Raw genomic sequence first — 13,437 nt, forward strand, 5'->3', positions numbered from 1 at the left:
AAGCCTCTTATTTGAGTAATATTGTTAGTAAAACAGTCCTGCCCTTTCCCCCCACAGTGCTTCTCTTTCTAGCTACAATTTTCTTTGTGGCCTTGTTAAATACTGGCTAGCTGATGAACATAAGGTTTTGAGCTAAGGAACGGAGCATTTATTGTGTAGTAGTGCCACAGCCGAGCACGAACATGAAGAGAGATCAAAGCCTGTAAAGGTCAATGACTTGATGCCCACTTTTTATTTATTTTTTATTTTTTTACATTAAATAAGTATTTAATGTTGTTTATATGTCTGTAGTGTTTTAATATGCTTTAAAACAAACCATGTGCAAATTCATAAGTCTTTCTCCACTGACATTCTTTCTCCACTGACATTCATGTTCAAAGTGTTTCTAATGATGATTTTTAGAAGGCAGCTATCTGACTCTGAGATGGCAAAGGGGAGCATGGTTTGTGTAACATTGATAATACATTAGCTATTTAAGATAGTAACATAGTCAAGCAAAAGGCTAATTATGTCGATGACCATTATGTGTCGAACACTGTAGGCAGCGGTACATAAAATGCAAAACACATTATCTGATAAATCGATTTATATACGAACCTGTATGAGTGAATGAGGCAGGGTTTGTTTGCATATTCATATCTGCATATACTAAATGAAGCAAGGCTGTAGAGTTACATTCAAGCTAGTTTAAGGCATGAATAAAATATTTTACAGGAAAATAAAATTTAAATAAGTAAACTGGTAATTTTGGTAACTACATTAATTAAATTTCATGTTGGTGTTTCTTTTTTCTTACAACTGTCCTGGTATATAAAAAAAGCTTCATTAAGGGTGTGTTGACACTAAAGGTCCCTCTTTATATAAGGTGGCCTTAACTACAATGTACTTACATCAAAAATAATTACAGTGTACTTATTGTGTTCATATTGAATTGTAAAACACCTGTGCTGATATTGAGGTGGGATACGGGTAAAGTTCGAGACAGGTGTGGTGGGATGGGTAAGTTTAAGGGTAGGATTAGGTGAAAGAGAAGTGTCAATAGTGTGATTTTAAATGCAACTACAGAAATTAATTACAGATGTAATTACATGGGGCAATTTTTAAAATGTAAGTACAATGTAAAAACCTGTATGTACAAGTGCATTGTATCAAATTATTAATTTAAATGTTAGTACATAGTAGTTAAGGCCAAACTAACTCCTGTTCCCGGAAATCTAACACAGCTAATTAAGATATTCAGGAGCACTTGATAATTACAGACAGGTGTGTTGGATCAGGTTTGGATCTGAACTCTGCAAATCCAGGATGATGGAGAAATCAGGGAGGAAATGTAGGTGCGAGGAGCCAGGGAGGAGATGTTGGCGGAAGTAACCAGGGAGTGATCCCAAGCAGTGATAACAGGATGAAGGCCCATGGAGGAGCCAATGAACCAAGGAGATCAGAGACAGAGGCGGAACCAAAGAGACCAGATGACACTGAATGACATGGAGACCTATGTGGAGCCAAGGTACCGGAGGACTAAGGCAGAGCCGGTGCAACTGAGGTGGAGCCAGAGGGATAGAGGAGCCTGACAGTGCCGAAGGGGTGGAGGTCCAAGGAGCAGATGAAGGTGAATGTAGAGCGACAACTTACCAGGGCAACCGGATGGACAAGGAAGTCTTGTGGAGCTGTAAGGACGATGGTCCCAGGTGGAGCCAGTTGAGCAATTAGCCAAGGTAGAGCTGACTGTTCGATGGTCCGAGGTGGAGTGACAGGGTTGGAGTTTCAAGGTGTAGCAAGAGGTTCGACACACCAGGGCGGAGCTGATAAACTGTATGCCCATGGTGGATCTGAGCTGCTAGGGGGAGCCAGTGAAAGATAAGTTGAAGGGCTAAAGGGAGCAGGCCAAGAAAGGGCCAAATAACTGGATAGCATGGGCAGAGAGTTATGAGACAGCCTCCTTGGCAGTGATAGGACAGGCAGAGAATTCAAAAACAGCTTCCTTGTCTAATACGGAGAAAAAATTATATTTTCAGTCTCTTTAGCCAACATGGGACAGACAGAGGAGGTGGGACAGAGGAGGTGGGAGTGGGGGCAGGGTGGGACCATCCAGAATGATACAGTCTTGCGATGAAACATGCATGGTGAATGGTGGGACAACATGACATACCCCCTTATCTTCTGTCAGCCTGGGTTTGAAAATTACAGAAAATGGTGTCAGGATCTTATTGCATGCAGTTCTTTAATAAACAAATCATACTTCTTTACACTTTCTGGAAACTAACATACGGGAAATAGAACAACACCTATAGTGAGATGAGATCTAACCAATAACAACTGAAAATGAGGGCTTTACACATACCAAGGAAACACTATGGACAAAATGAGATAATTAACAAGACAAAGGTGAGACACATGAGGGCATAAGCAATGGCAACAGATGAACAACTGAGAAAATACAGGAAATGGAACTATGAACAGTGCAAAACTAACTCAAAGTCTAACTGAAGCAAATCACAGACCAGACTTGGCTTAAACCAAAAACAGGACATGATGTCACAAGATGTGACCCTAAAAAGGACAGAATACTCAAACGTACATGTTTTTTCCTCATTAAATACGAGTGTGTTTAGCCTAACACACAGCATTGTTTTGGATGTTTGGTAAGTTTCATTGCAAAATGTAAATTTAAATTTAAAAAAATTAAGCAGTAAAGTATATCGTAGAGTGAACAGATTAGTTCAGGATATAAAATACGTTATTCCCCCCCAAAAAACATGATTTTTTAAATAAATAAACAAATAAATAAATAAATAAATACATAAAACTCCAACTTACTTGGCCCGTCCGATCGGTGGATATTGGCGTAAAACACACACACACACACACGCCCCCAACATTTGCATCTGTCCAAACATGTTCATTGTCAGGTGGAACTAACGGATCCGAATGGACACACGTCATGTTCCAGGCTGTGCAGGAGACGTGAGGACTTTTCGACCCTTCCCACAGATAAAAAATGTCAACAGTCATGGTTGATGTTTATTATAATCAGATACCACAACAATTTAATTCAAGATTGTTCGTTTGTTCGGCCCATTTCAAGCAAGCTTCGCTCAGCGTCTTGAACTGAAGAAAGGGGCAATTACAACTGTATTCCTGCAAACAGTAAGTAGCGATTTTATCCACTTATTGACTGTTTAAACAATTTCTGTTTCTTAGGGAGACAGCATTGTCTAGATAACGCAAGATGCTAGTACAGTAACAATAGGAAACACCAAGTACCATACAAAACCAAATAGTGTGTCTTATGACAAAGGTTGATATTATTTTGTATTACAAAATACAACCGTATATACGTTGCTTACAGATCGTTCACTCGATCCTTCTAGCAAAAGTCACCTTTTCCACCATATAAGTTAAAAACGATAGACATTTGACAAGGCTATTCATTTTGTAAAAATATATATTTATATTTTTGAGAACTTAATTATGATGTTTTTGCATGCTTGTATTTCAGAGTACATCATGGTCACTGCGTAGCCTACATTGTGACTAACGTTATATAAAAAATGCAATATCGTTGACGAAAAAAGACAAGTCATCCCTGGTTTTGGTTTGGGAAAGAAGATTGTTCTTGCAGTTGCCAGATTTCAGTAATTTAAATCCCCCAAACAGATCTTTTCTGTGAAAAGAACATGTATGCTATCCGGGGTTCTACCTAAACATGTCCAATCTGGCAACCATATGCACGCAAACTCTCTCTTGCGCGTGATGCAGATAATCTAAAAACACCAATAAACAAGTAGGCTGCATTTTAGCAATCTCCATTTGAAATGTTCTGCTTAAAGTGTCATTCAGTCCACTTTACTGAACTACAGTGAGCTGTGAGCTGCTGAAATAAGCCAAATTAGAGCAGAGCTCAACATTAATATTCATAACCCTTCCAAATATGGCAAAAACAGAGCATTACATCCGAGGGACAATTTATAGGGTTGTAAATGGACCTGTAAAAAAAGCCACATACCCTCTATGTAGATATCAGAGAACAATTTAACATATTTCAAATCATTCTAGGGCACCTTTAGTAGCACCTGTTTGAACTCGTTATCAGTATAAAAGACACCTGTCCACAACCTCAAACATTCAGATTACAAACTCCACTATGACCAAGACCAAGGAGCTCTCTGGTGTTCTGTCGGACACCAGAAACAAAATTGTAGACCTGCACCAGGCTGGGAAGACTGAATCTGCAATAGGTAAGCGGCTTGGTGAAAAGAAATCAACTGTGGGAGCAATTATTAGAAAATTGAAGACATACAAGCCCACTGATAATCTCCCTCGATCTGGGGACCCATGCAAGATCTCATCCCGTGGGGTCAAAATGATTACAAGAACGGTGAGCAAAACTCCCAGAACCACACAGGGGGACCTAGTGAATGACTTGCAGAGAGCTTGGACCAAAGTAACAAAGGTTTATATAAGTAACATCCTATGCCACCTGCAGTGCTCGACGTGTCCCCCTGCTTAAGCCAGTACATATCCGGGCCTGTCTGAAGGTTGCTAGAGAGCATTTGGATAATCCAGAAGAGGATTGGGAAAATGTCATATGGTCAGATGAAAGTAATAAGCTATTTTTACGGTAAAAACTTAACTTGTCGTGTTTGGAGGAGAAAAAATTCTGAGTTGCACCATACCTACTGTAAAGCATAGGGGTGGAAACATCATGCTTTGGGGTTGTTTTTCTGCAAAGGGAGCAGGGCAACTGATCCGTGTAAAGGAAAGAATGAATGTGACCATTTATTGTGAGATTTTGAGTTTAAACCTCCTTCCATCAGCAAAGGCATTTAAAATGAAACATGGCTGGGTCTTTCAGCATGACAATGATCCCAAACACAATGCCTTGGCAACAAAGGAGTGGCTTCGTAAGAAGCAATTCAAGGTCCTGGAGTGGCCTAGAACCCCATATAATTTTTTTAAAAATCGGAGTTGCCATAGCGACAGCCCCAAAACATCACCGCTCTAAAGGAGATTTGCATGGAGGAATGGGCCACACTACAAGCAACAGTCACCTCGAGGCGGGCATTCAGCATTCAATGACGTCAAGGGTCAGCATATTCTGAGATCAATCGTTTTCTGTGCCTGGTGTCAATAAATGCTTTTTGGTAACACTTTAGAATAATGGTCTGTTATTAATAGATAAATATGCAGGAAGTAAAGCAGGACTAATGACTAGCACTACATTAACATTTCAGCTACTACTATTAACTAATATAGAAACAAGCTGACCTAATCAGTGAATTCAGGACTAAGATAGTTCCTTATTAGGTAATTAATAATTACTGAATGAGAATGGCGTCACTGATAACTAATAGGTAACAAGAAAAAATGATAAAGAATTACTAATTAATTACTAATCACAAAATTAACATGTCTGAGATGTGAGAAATTGTCTTTTTTACTCTCAATGTGGTCACTAATTACTTAAGTGTTACCTAGTCATTATGCATGAACTTCTAGTGATCTAGACTATTATTTTAAAGTGGAAAGCATTTTTAGATCACTAGTAGTTCTTAAAAATTGTCCTTTGTTACTCTGAATAAAGTAATAAAATACATACATAAAATACATAATTACTCAAGTACCCAATCACTCTTCAAGGACCACTGCTGATCTGGACCATTATTATAAAGTGAAAAAACATATTTTCCACTTTAAATTAATGGTCCAGATCACTAGTAGCTCCTGCATAATGACTAGGTAACACTTAAATAATTAGTCCTAAATTTGATGTTACTATGTGCTTGTTTCTATATTAGTTAAAGGTCTCGTACTTCGCGTGTTTTCGAAGCTTTGATTATGTTTAGAGTGTGCAATATAACATGAGTTCATGTTTCGCGTGTAAAAAAACAGTATTTTTTGCACAATTTACTTATCTGTACAGCGCTGTTTTCTCTGTCCTAAAAACGGCCTGATGATTTCCTTGTTCTATGAGGTCCCTTCTTCAGAAATACGTAACGAGTTCTGATTGGGCCAGCACTTCCCGTGTTGTGATTGGACAGCAGCTTAGCGAACTTTGCCCGGAAAGGTCCCGCCTCTTACCATATAACATGAGTTCATGTTTCGCGTGTAAAAAAACAGTATTTTTTGCACAATTTACTTATCTGTACAGCGCTGTTTTCTCTGTCCTAAAAACTGCCTGATGATTTCCTTGTTCTATGAGGTCCCTTCTTCAGAAATACGTAACGAGTTCTGATTGGGCCAGCACTTCCCGTGTTGTGATTGGACAGCAGCTTAGCGCACTTTGCCCGGAAAGGTCACGCCTCTTACCATAACGGGGCGCTCTTCTCCACATGGGAGAGCAACAAGACCACGCCCACTATTTTGCGTGTTCTTGTGGGTGGAGGGTTAGTCAACAAACTGTTCTAGTGACGTCATCACATCCCTGCACTTCCTGCTGTAGTCCAAACCGGCTGTTTGCTGTAGGCTTTGAAAGAGAACTTCTCTTAAATAAAATATCTCACTTGGCATTGAACTTTATAATTTTATAGGTATTATTTATGCTCTAACAGCAGCATTACACACTCACTAAAGTTTAAAAAATGGAATCGCGAAGAACAGGACCTTTAATAGTAGTAGCTGCTGAAGTGTTTATGTAGTATTACTTATTAGTCCTGCATTACTTCCTGCATATTAATAACGGACCATTATTCTAAAGTGTTACCTGCTTTTCTTTCACTAACAAGGAAGTTTTCAGCTCTGAAACTTACAAGATAATCTTATGGTACCATGACCTTTTATATATCAAAAGCTCAAGGGAAAGTTGATTTCTCAATTCATGACCCCTTTAAATATTTCTTTATCATGCAGTGATATCTCAGAGTATACAGTATGTGCGGATCTAGAATCAGTTCCCTTTTGTGTTTTTAATGTTTGTTGGAACAAAGGAGCCAGGACATGCTATTGGGCGGGACATTTGTTATAACAAAGTAGTTATGAGTTTATTCAATGGATCCTGAGTTTATTCAATGGATTGTTTAAAATTAATCTGCAAAACTCTGTCATCGTTTGATAAACTGAAAAAACAAAACCTGACAGGTCACTACAATCTGTAGTATGGCAATTATTTTGTTTCATTGTACAAGTCCTATATTAGGCCTATATTCTTAGAGACTGTCTGTCAATAGTTGTTATGTTGACTTCTGGGAGGTGTAGTATAGGTTGATAGTAGTTGATCAAAGGGACACACAGCTCCATAGAGGCTTACTGAAGCCGAGACCAGATCTTCTCCTATCATGTCCTGTCATGCTCGTAATTACCCAAAGCTGTCTACTTCTGAGCCAAGCCCTTAGACTCCACATTATCATGTCTCTCTCTCGAAGGTATACACACTGAGAAGATAAACACACACTTCCACACATATCTTTGACGTTAACCTTTAGTTCCTAGTCACATGAGATGGAGGGCATTCCAGTGGCTGAGGACTTAATAACAGGCCAGGTTGTTTGTTGCTGCACGTAGGATGTCACTTTGCCTTTTGGCAATCTACACACTACCAGTGACCAGCCCTAAACAGATGTCTCCTATACCAGAATACATCATCTCCTGAATGCACACCATGATATCACAGACAACAAACATTAGGCATTTATATGACACATAGCTTAGGGATAGTTCACATAAAACCAGCAACAGCCCATGCTTTCTTAAATTTTATGGAAAAGAACAATGTGAACATTCTGATACGTTTCTCTTTTTGTGTTCCACATAAGAAATGATCATATTCCATTTGAAAAGAAAGTGTGCTTCATTGTAGTGTACTTCACAACTTAAATTATCTTAAAAAACAAAAAAACAAAACTGTATTTGCAAATAATAAAATATGAATTAAATAAAAGGCTGCTTAAGTGTACTTAAAGGTGTCATGAACTGGCTTTTTTATTTTTTTATACTGTTGTCTGAGGTCAACTAATGATGTTCGTGTGGTTTTTACATTCAAAAACATCATAACTAATACGTAATATGCTATTTTCTACACTGGTTTTGAGGCTCTCTCCAATACGCTGGGTTTTGGTGGCTGTGGCGCACTGGAGACTTGGAAGTAAACGCCCACGACTAGGATTGGAGAAGATTTGCATATTTAATGAGTTTAAGCTCCCCTGTCAGTTCAGTTCACGTGAGAGGAGAAAGTGAGGGAGAAGCGGCAACCGGAATGATTTTCTCGATCACAGGGCTCATAAACGTCTTTATCAAACAAACACAATGTTTTATTCATTTTTCATCTATTTTCATTTATTTTTCAAACCCACGATTGATTTGACTATTATTTTTATATTACACATAGCCCGCAAGATCGGACGATATAAGCGCGAACCGCACACACACACATACACGTGCGCGTGCGCACGCCGCCCTTCAGATGTCAACTTGAGAGAGAGAGAGAGAGAGAGAGAGAGAGAGAGAGAGAGAGAGAGAGAGAGAGAGAGAGAGAGAGAGAGAGAGAGAGAACAGCAGAACAAGAACGGAATATAATGAAATTCATCAACCTGCCGGGCTTTGCGATCCCTGGCTCATACATGTCCACGAGTCCAGCGTGCTAAAGGTATGTTTCTGTTAGACATGTACACATAAGCAAAACAAACTATAACAATGCAATACTATCACATATAAAAACACGTTTTACTCACATCGGTGTGTTGCACCATTCCTGTCGGATCCAAATCCAACATCGACCAGAGATTTGTTTACAAACGATTCCGCTGTGAACTGAAGTGAACATGTCTTCCCCATGTGAGCTGGAACTTCATTAAAAATAAAGTTTAACCACACATTCCTAATATTAGGATCCGAAGGAAGCTTATGCAGTGACTGTTTTCTTCCACAACAAGAAATAGTGCAATATCTTAATCTTCCTCTGCATGTTTATTGTTGTTGACCAGCTAGCACGAGCCCTCCATGAGTCGGTGGGCGAGGCTACTGGATTAGACGCGCTGTAGATTCTGTATAGGCGGTGTTTCGTCGCACAGTGACGTAGGTATGAAGCACAGGACCGTTTGCTGAGCCTGGTTTCTACAAAAGCTTTTCTTTGACTAACAAGGAAGTTTTCAGCTCTGAAACTTAGAGGATATTCTTATATTACCATGACCTTTTATGTATCAAAAGCTCAAGAAAAGGTTGATTTCTCAATTCATCACCCCTTTAAAGGAGTAGTTCACTTTAAAATAAAAAATACCCCAAGATTTACTCCTCCTTTAGCCATCCAAGGTGTATATGACTTTTTTCTGTCTTCAGTTTATGAAAAAAAGATTGCTTTGAAACTAATTTGCTTCAGAAGGCCTTTATTAACCACCGTAGCCGGGAGGAGTATGTTTAGGATTAGACGAATGTGTTTTTTTTTATCTTTAAACTCAATGGACCCCATTACTACCATTATAAAGCTTGGGAGCATCAGTATATTTATTAATATAACTCTGATTGTGTTCATCAGAAAGAAAAAAAGTCATACACACGTTGGATGTCCTGAGGGTGAGAAAACCATGGGGTAATTTTCATTTTAAAGTGAACAAATCCTTTAAAGAGATTACACTTTCATGACTATTATTACAAAGTCACTTACATACACCTTTTTTAAAGTGCACTTTGTAGTAATGTCAAATGAAAAGTTTCACTCTTTATGTAATTTACTTTAAAATCAGGCTACATACTGGAGTGTCATTTGATCAGTGGCGATTTCTTTAAGACTGCAAGGGAAGCTCGGCTTCCCTTATTATGTCACAAAATTAATGGTCAAATATGTACTATTATATTAACATTGTATTGACTAAAAATGCGTTAGAAAACGTTCATCTCAAAGACGAGTTCGTTCAGAATCAGTTACATATAGCAGGTCGGCTGACTCGATTTCCTTCTCATACATTCCCGCAGCGTCAGTGCATTTCCCTATTGAAGCCCAGCGTCCATTGACTTCAATGGGGCTGCTTTGAACGGTTTTTTTCAGCGCTTCGAAACTAGACGGTCATTGGATAAACGCTGCGATTATGTCCCGCCCACGGACGCTCAGCGTCTCTGGGAGTGAATGGGGAGTGGGCTGGCCCGGACGCTGAGCTTCTGCGTGATGATTGGAGGGTCTGCATCTCCTTTTGACTGACAGCGATTCTGTACTATAAGGAATCACTGAAGCTATTCGCGCTCAGTCCCATCGCGGATTTCTCAAGTTCAGTCGAAATAAAAACTTCTGCAACCTATTTCTTTGATATTTGCTTGGCGAAATTGCTTGATTTTTATCATACATTTCACACAATTATACACCACATTCCTTGTTTCAGTTTTACAGAGTTTAATATTTTTTTAGATCGTTCATTCATTCACAGGGTAAAAGACCATTTTCTTGAAAAGGAACGTAGGGCAGAATTTACTTTTAAATAAATAAGACAATTGGCCAAAAATGAGCTTCCCCTCTCTGACAGACCAGTAGCCGCCACTGTATTTGATATAAAATTTAATTGTACCAAATTGCAATAATTACAATTAATAAGTGAAATTGCAAACTGTATTTAAATACATAACATAATTTACAATATAATTTACATTAAAGCATATTTTAGTTTACCATAAGTGATTGTTAGTACATTTAGCATTTAGCATTAAAGTTCCCATGGCATGGGCTGTTTTATTGTTTTATAATGTTTCCAGGGCTGTACTTATATTGATAGTATGGTTCCCTATCATAGGAACTCGAGCTGCGTCACCGCTTTGGGAACGCCTCTGCGTGATTGCGTTTTGAAGCACGTATGTCATCAGTCCAATAGGAAGACGGAACATCATAGGCGGGTGACGTCACAGACCCGGAAACTATAAAGCACACCGGCAAACACACGCCGTTAGCTTCTGTTGTCTTCAACAAGCGCTCTGTGTCATTTGTCTGTCCAAATATCTGTTTATGTCTGAGTTCAGACCTCTGTTTCACAAGTTTGCACTCACACTAATATTAGAGGAAGGAGATTATGGCGAGTGAATGATCGTACAAATAGTGTGTTCCTTCCTGTCCTCACTACATCACGGACAGGGATACACACTCTATTTGCATTGTTTGTGTGGGTGATCAGCACGCCCAGTCAGCACTCAAGGGTGCCGGCTGTGAGCATTATGAGGCTCTGCCTCTCCATGTGCTGTGATCCTGCCGGGCGCTCTTTGAGGAGGGCGTACCGGCTAGCGTTCCCCGCGGCACGGACTCCACTGCTGCTGAGGCACAGCGGCAGCTCAGATCGCGGGGTTCACATATTGATCTGATGGAGGGGTGTGAGATCCAGTGCCGCTTCTCTGGGTTTGGGAGCCCGCACTGCGGTTTCTCCTGCCCGGGGAGCGGCTGCGATGCTGCAGCTGTCTTCCTTCAAGGAGGTGGATGTCTGCAGCGTCGATGCAGGGGTTGAGGACTCGCCACTTTATCCCCTGCCAATGAGGAGCCTCATGAGCGAGTCTGTGTAAAAAGCAGACTTGACCAGCGCGTTCTCCCCGCACGCTCTGCTCAGCCTCAGACTTCGGTCTATAGTAACACAAGCATCGGTGTACATGTGATACTGTTTGTGCAGTCAGTTCCTGAGGGTGCTGGCTGTGTTCATTGAGAAATATCTTGCCGCGTATAGAGAAAATGCGTACGCTTTCATCCTCGCGTCTGTGGTCTTTCATCTCGAGGGATGAAAGCCAAATATGTTGTAGACGGATCGTATCTCGTGTTTGCTGAGGGAATTAAAATTAATATTATCTGACTTTGAGGAGTTAGATAAGTTCTTTCAGTCTATAATAAAGGAACATGTTCATTGGTGGATGATTATGGCTTTAATTCTGAGGAATGAAAGGGTTTATCTGACTTTGAGAAGCTAGATATTATCAGCCTATCTTCCATATGGTAATGATGGTCGTTTGATGCCACGGGGTTTAAAAAGAAAAGGGAATTAAAACACTATGACAAAAACCTGGTCGTACAGAGAGGCATTTTCTTGTTACGAGCTCCTCGCATATGGCGCAACAAAAACAGAGCATCGCCATTCGCCTTGTTTCATCCTGTTCAGAAGCTAACAGCGTGTGTTTGCCGGTGTGCTTTATAGTTTCCGGGTCCATGACGTCCCCCGCCTATGGCGTTTAGTCTTCCTATTGGACTGATGACATACGTGCTTCACGAAGCAATCACGCCGAGGTGTTCCCAAAGCGGTGACGCAGCGTCTTGTTCCCAATTCAGGAAACTAAGGTTACAGACGTAACCGAGACATTTTTACATCAAAAAATTTAATCATTTAGAAATATAAGGCATTTTTTCTATACTGATATTAGCCCTCTGTTTAGAAAGCTCTGTTTCAAGAGGCGTGTCTGCTGTGAGTATTCAGTGAAAACACCCACTGTCGTGATTGGCTGACATCTTTGCATTTAAAATTAGATAACATGCGGATGGGGGCGTGGTTTAGTCAGGCACGAGCTGGAGCAGCTGCAGCGCTGCCAGTCGAGAGCAGGCCTGCAGTTCCCCTCTCAGAAACTGAAGCTTTCGCACCTCGATCGCCCCCCCCGGTGACCGGTCCCAGTATAGCCGCCCCTCTGTGTTTTCTAATGGACGTGAAGCAAACTAAACAATAAAATCACACCTCAAATATTTGGCAAGCGGAAACGGATGATGTCGAGTCGTCCATATTTTTTTACGGTCTATGGTTGAGAGAGAGACAGAGAGAAACGGAGCTGGGGAAAGATTGCTGAGGAAGTGTTATTGTACTGAGATTTTTAGAGTGCAAGTTTATTTTGTTAGTATCTGAGAGCTCTGAATAAACAAGATTGAACTTGCTTTCACCACAGCTACCAACAAACACGACATCGACATGATACAGTAAGAGCTTCTGTTGAGTATAATGAGCTGCGTCATTCAAACGTGTGATTGACCAATCTGAACATTATAAAGAGTGTTCTTTGAATTATCATTTAAATAAAAGAATAGTTTCATGCTGCTAACAGAAATGACGTGAAGTTGATGGTTTTAGTCACTGGCTTGATTCAATGATGCATCAAGACAGCCAGCTGCAGGACTGACGGTTTTAAACAATTTAGAAAGAAAGTCTGTGTGAACTTGAATGATTAGCTACACATCAGAACTCACTGATCCCAGATCAGGCATTAATGAACACTGTTATCCACTGTTTGTGGTGATACTGTTGAATCCGTATGGTAAAGCTTGTGCTGCTGACATCCACTGATAAACTGAATCCATTTTCTACTAATTCTCTGGGTGGGCAGAGCAGAGGAAGAGGCGGTAACTTTTCCTGATATGACGTCATAACAGGAGAATTCAAGATCAGCTCGTCTGAGCTCTTATTTTCTCAAAGGCAGAGAAAGACAGCTTTAACTCGTTTTATACTGATCAAAATTTCTAGCGACTTGGGGACAACATTCAGGCTAGGGGAACTCATATTAATGTTGAAA

This window comes from Pseudorasbora parva, chromosome 9 (assembly GCF_024679245.1).
Source record: "Pseudorasbora parva isolate DD20220531a chromosome 9, ASM2467924v1, whole genome shotgun sequence".
In the NCBI taxonomy this organism is placed as follows: domain Eukaryota; kingdom Metazoa; phylum Chordata; class Actinopteri; order Cypriniformes; family Gobionidae; genus Pseudorasbora; species Pseudorasbora parva.